Source organism: Haliotis cracherodii, unplaced genomic scaffold (genome assembly GCF_022045235.1).
Source record: "Haliotis cracherodii isolate W230 unplaced genomic scaffold, xgHalCrac1.p SCAF_30, whole genome shotgun sequence".
Taxonomy (NCBI): domain Eukaryota; kingdom Metazoa; phylum Mollusca; class Gastropoda; order Lepetellida; family Haliotidae; genus Haliotis; species Haliotis cracherodii.
The window spans coordinates 2,961,206-2,967,205 of NW_027266287.1; the positions used below are offsets into that span (position 1 = coordinate 2,961,206).

A 6,000-nucleotide genomic window follows, 5' to 3' on the forward strand; every position below is an offset into this window, starting at 1 on the left:
CTACCTGACAAAAAGACATGTAGCAAGGGAGTCCTACCTGACAAAAAGACATGTAGCGAGTGAGTCCTACCTGACAAGGAGACATGTAGCGAGTGAGTCCTATCTGACAAAGGAAACATGTGTCTAGGGAGTCAAACCTGACAAAGGAGACATGTGTCTAGGCAGTCAAACCTGACAAGGAGACATGTAACGAGGGAGTCTTACCTGACAAGGAGACGTGTGTCTAGGGAGTCAAACCTGACAAGGGAGACATGTAGCGAGGGAGTCCTACCTAACAAGGAGACATGTGTCTAGGGAGTCAAACCTGACAAGGAGACCTGTAGCGTGGGAGTCATACCTGACAAGGAGACATGTGTTTAGGGAGTCCTACCTGACAAGGAGACATGTAGCGAGGGAGTCCTACCTGACAAGAAGACATGTAGCGAGGGAGTCCTATCTGACAAGGAGACATGTGCCTAGGGAGTCCTACCTGACAAGGAGACATGTGTCTAGGGAGTCCTACCTGACAAGGAGACATTTGTCTAGGGAGTCCTACCTGACAAGGGAGACATGTGTCTAGGGAGACCTACCTGACAAGGAGACATGTGTCTAGGGAGTCCTACCTGACAAGGGAGACATGTAGCGAGGGAGTCCTACCTGACAAGGAGACATGTAGCGAGGGAGTCGTATCTGACAAAGGAAACATGTGTCTAGGGAGTCAAACCTGACAAGGAGACATGTAACGAGTGAGTCCTGTCTGACAAAGGAGACATGTAGCGAGTGAGTCCTATATGGTAAGGGAGACATGTAGCGAGGGAGTCCTACCTGACAAAGGAGACATGTAGCGAGGGAGTCCTACCTGACAAAGGAGACATGTAGCGAGGGAGTCCTACCTGACAAGGAGACATGTGTCTAGGGAGTCCTACGACAAGCATAGTCACCTCTTCCGACAAGCACAGTCGCCTCTTACAACAAGCACAGTCGCCTCTTACGGGTATGGACACGTCAAACCTTGAAACATAAACGGGTCGAACCGGGATTCGAACCACAGTTATAGGTTTCTGGCATAGCCTACGGACGCAACTCTGCACAGCAAATTGCAGCTCCTTAGGCGACTGGGCCTCCCGTGCCCTCAATAGCTTAGACACGTATCATTATTGCTATAATCTGCCGGGCAAAAGACAGTTACACTTGAAAATAGGATTTGATCAAACAGTTACAAATGTTAGCAACACGTTACTAGGCTGACCTGTTGTCAGAGAGACACTGATGTGATGGATGTAACATTGTGGTACCTGTATCAAATACATTACAGGTACCATCGAATAACCAGTTCTTGTTTCTTTTCTTTTAGCCACCATCAACCATGGACTATAGTTTCTATTACCCGGCAGTTTATATAGTGTGTTAAATGGCAGTGTTTTTTACTGTGTTACAATGATTGTGTTGACATTCGGTAGATTATCATTGCATTGTGTTGGGACAGTGATCTGTCGTCAGAAAGTTACTATATTTAGATGCTAGTGTGGTGTGAAGACTTCCGGTTCGGTATACCGCGTACGGTAACAGTATGTTATAGACACATGTGGAATGTTCCAGGGCACTGTGTAGAACTTTACAGTACCTAGTAAGGCTGTATATTAAGGGGACAATAGCGTATGTCTCACACATTTCATCACATCGGAACCAGCTTTTATGTGAGGATCACTCATCATCCCTAAATTCCTGCTTAGCCCATCACGGAAGCTTGAAAACTGTCGCCGCTGGGTGAGTATATTTATTATCACTGACTTTTGATATCACCACTGTATGATACTTGTACAACTCAATGCAGTGCACGCCAACATCAACAAATACCAGGGAAGTGTCATCTTCCATAACCACAGACCACGCTGTGGTCCAGTAGATACAGCGTCAGTACGGGGAGCGGAAGGTCGCAAGGATTTAAGTCAGTATACAGTGTCCGAGATGGGTATCCATGTACACTGTTGCGTGGTATCTCAGTGGGCCAGCACTATAAACCAGCATCAGTCCAGACTAATACGAGCAGAAAGAAAACCACACACACATTATATGCACGTCGCTGTATAAGCGCAGTCATCTTGAACGCCACACCCATCACCTCACCAACTTCAATCGGCTCACTCACATTATGGCTATTTCCATTTCGACTACTCAAAATAAGGAAACAGAAGATGCTACCCTTGTGATGATTAATAATTCAATAATGAATAGAGCAATTATGAATAATGTCATGTCATTCATCAGATATTTGTGATTGAGCGAGCGAGTGAGTGAATTGGGTTTACCGCCGCTTTTAACAGTATTCCAGTTATATCGCGGCGTGTCAGCTTTATGTGGGAGAAAAGCCCGAAGTGATGCAGGTCTCAGACGTTTACCACTTCGGTGAAACCCACGAGCACGGGTATGGTGCTGACTGTTCGGAAAGAAGCGTTTAAGGGTGCGAAATGCTTATCCACAAAAGGTGAGGTGAAATGGGATTTAACGTCGCGTCCAAGATTATTGCACTTATATAGAGACGTGCATGTAAGTGTTAATGCTAGCTCACTGAGATACCATGCCGCAGTTTAACATGAATACCCCACTCAGACACAGTATACTGACTCCGAGCCGACCAGTCCTTGATTTAGCCCCTTAATGCCGAGCGCCAGACAGGGTAACAACAAGTACCATCTTTTAACCTCTTTTGGTATGACGCAGCCGGGGATCGAACCCGCACCTTCCCCTGTACCACTAGAACGCTCTACCACTAGACCACGGAGGCGGTCTGCAATTGTACTAAAGAAAACAATAATGTAAACGCGTATTTGTTGCTTTTAGAAAATAAATACCTGTTTATTTTGTTTGGTTGTCCAACTCGGCCACATTCCAGCTATATGACAGCGGCCTGTGATTAATGGAGTTTGGGCCAGAACCGATTGCAGCATACAATGCCGAGCAAAAGAAGCATACACCCATGTTTGTTGTTGGCTAAAAACGCTCTACCACTAGACCACGGACCACGGAGGCGGTCTCCTCCACAAAAACAAACAAAATGTAAATGGTTCTACCACGGAGATTATTAACTAATTACATGTTTTTATACAAAGGTTTGAGAATCCAAATTAGCGCATAAGATAGACAGACGAAAGAATGTAACATTAAAATGTTAAAGGATTTGAAATGGTACAAAGAATGGAAGAAAGTGTATTAACTCTCTGCTTACCTGCAAGGTACAACACTACATTCACGGCCATGTCTGAGCAGGTTCTAGTTCACGGCATACTCTGTGTAACCCCTACATATTAAGCACTTAAAAACAACTTTTCAGCATCACGCGGTCTCCTGGAACGTGCTCTACTTTATCAAGCATCTTGCTGATGTAGCAGGGCAGAGCGATGCACATGCTTCAGCTGCGGGGATGACGGGAACCCACCGTGCAATCTTAATTTGCGGCAAGCTGTTTTTAAAATTTCTTACTGAGACAGACTAAAAACAATCTCTCTAAAGATATATGTAAAAACAAACGAAACTGGGCGCGGTCTTTATTGTGAATTCCATTTTTTTAAAGTTGTATAATCCGGTGAATTCTGAACTAGCCCAGCCGCTGCATATTACCAGTCTGACACGCGGCGACATTAGTCGCCAACCAGTCCGACACACGTGAATTGTGTTAAACAATTGTGTCAGAGCTGATGCCAACTAGGTGAATACGTGAGTGTTGCTTTACGCCGCATCACGATGGGAAAACCAGTAATGGGCTTCACACGCGGACCTTCGGCGTCTCGAGCGAACGCTTTTACCACTAGGCTACCCTACCGCCCCTGAAGTTCAACTAATGAAGACGAATCTGTCATTTGTCAGTAGAATATCTGTTGAATAATAAAATTGCATATTAAATATTATGTGATTTTTACAAATCAATTTTCTCCAAACAAAATTGATTTTGACTTTTTTTCCACACAAAGAATTACTATAAGAATATTCCTACGCACATGTGTATTTGAATGGGTGAGTGAGTTTAGTTTTACGCCGTTTTGAAAACTATTTCAGTTATAATATTATAATAAGCCAATACTCCATATGGCTGAAATAATGCCGATGCGACGTTAATTTTTAACTCCTATCTCAATTAAGTAGCTAGATGGTCATGATGTTGATCACCGGATTGTCTGGTCCAGACTTATTTATTTACAGACCATCGCATAAAGCTGTAATATTGCCGATGCGGCGTATCTAAATATAGATATTGGATGAGAAATCAAAGTGATGCAACTGTATAATACCGGGTACCGGTCAGGGTATGAAGAACGGTGGATTCGAACTCCAGATTCCTCTAATAATTATCCTCGTTTGGGTTGTATTCCAAGAGATGAACATGTTTATCTGGGTCATTTCGGGTTGATTCTCACATCATGCTTATAATGCTTACCCCTGTCACACAACACTAAATAAACTAGGCGGCAAAAGAAAGTATAGGTTGGCAATTTGTAATTTTCCTAAAAACAACGATAACTTGTGGAAAGTGGGTATTTGGAATATGACTGCCACAAAACAGGTACCACAAAACACCTCACCCGAACGCGCCACCTTTGACTGCGCTGGTGCGGTGACAAAGAAATGGTGAAACAGGTTTCCCGCCTATGGCATAAATTGCACGTGCATGTTAGCTGTATAAATGCGTTCGTCTGCAGGGTATAACCACACGTGATGAAAGCACACCGATGCCATGACTGTCACAGGAGCAGAGAGAGAGAGAACCATCGGTATGGTCGAAATGGGGGCATCGAAAGAGATTCGTAACGGCGACGGCAGCAGCAGCGTTGGGACATCCCATTATCCAACGTACAGTACTACGACGACTTCGTGCTGCTAGAATCCGAGCGTATCGTCCTTTCCGAGGAATGGTACTGACTGCTCAACATCGACTGCGATGGGCGAGGCAGGTTCGACGCTGGCAAGTGAGAAATTGGCGTCGAGTGCTGTTTACTGATGAAAGTCGGTTTAACTTGCGTCGAAATGACGGCAGAGAACGAGTTTATCGACGCAGAGGGGAACGTTTGGCTCCGGTGTGTATTCGAGAGGTCCATCCATTTGGCGGGGGAGGTGTCATGGTGTGGGGTGGTATTTGTGGAGATCAGAAAACTGATTTGGTGATTATACAGGGAAACCTGAACGCTTTGCAATACAGAGACCAAGTGTTGCAGCCAGCTGTGCTTCCGTTCTTACAAAACCAACAGCAGAGGACATTGTTTCAACACGACAATGCCAGGCCCAATACTGCAAGACTGACTCGGAATTTTCTAAACCAGCAGAACGTTGACGTTTTGCCCTGGCCTGCCCACTCACCCGATATGAATCCTATTGAACATCTGGGGGACCATCTTGACAGACAGATTAGAGCATGCCATCAGCCTCCCGTCAACAGACAAGAATTGCAGCAGGCCCTGAGAGACGAGTGGCAACGGATTCCAGTCCACGTCATCAGAAGACTGACGTCATCGATGAGGCGGCGTATCACAGCATGCATTGAGGCAGTTGGAGGTCATACACGCTATTGAAGGCAACTGTGTCAACAATGAACTTGTAGTGTGTCTGACAATATTTTGGTGACATTTCAGACAACTTTTGAAAATATAATTTCTTACCCCACCATTGTTTACCTTGAACTTACATTACCTGTGGTAGCAAAATTTCATTCAAACTGTGGTTGATCAATCATTTGTTACCCCTCCCTAGATTATATTATCCTTCGCAACAAAACCTCTTCTTGTTATTTTTTTATCGATCATGGAACTCGACCTATACTTTCTTTTGCCGCCCAGTTTACATTGATCGCTAAACATGGAACACTGTCGCTTGAACATTAAGGGTTACAATAGGTCTTCAGAAACCCATGTTTGTCTAAGAGGCGACATCGTATCCCAATACGTTATATAGCTGAAATAATGCCGATGCGATGTTAATTTTTAACTAACTCGTATCCCAAATGAGTAGGTAAATGGTCATGATGTTGATCAC

The 6,000-nt window shown here is 44.5% G+C and overlaps 1 pseudogene; it reads right to left on the minus strand.

Annotated features, from left to right (window-relative positions):
• The window catches only part of LOC139476965 (uncharacterized), a 51,406-nt pseudogene extending 49,261 nt beyond the window's left edge, over positions 1-2,145 (minus strand).
• Between the last annotated feature and the right edge of the window lie 3,855 nt (positions 2,146-6,000).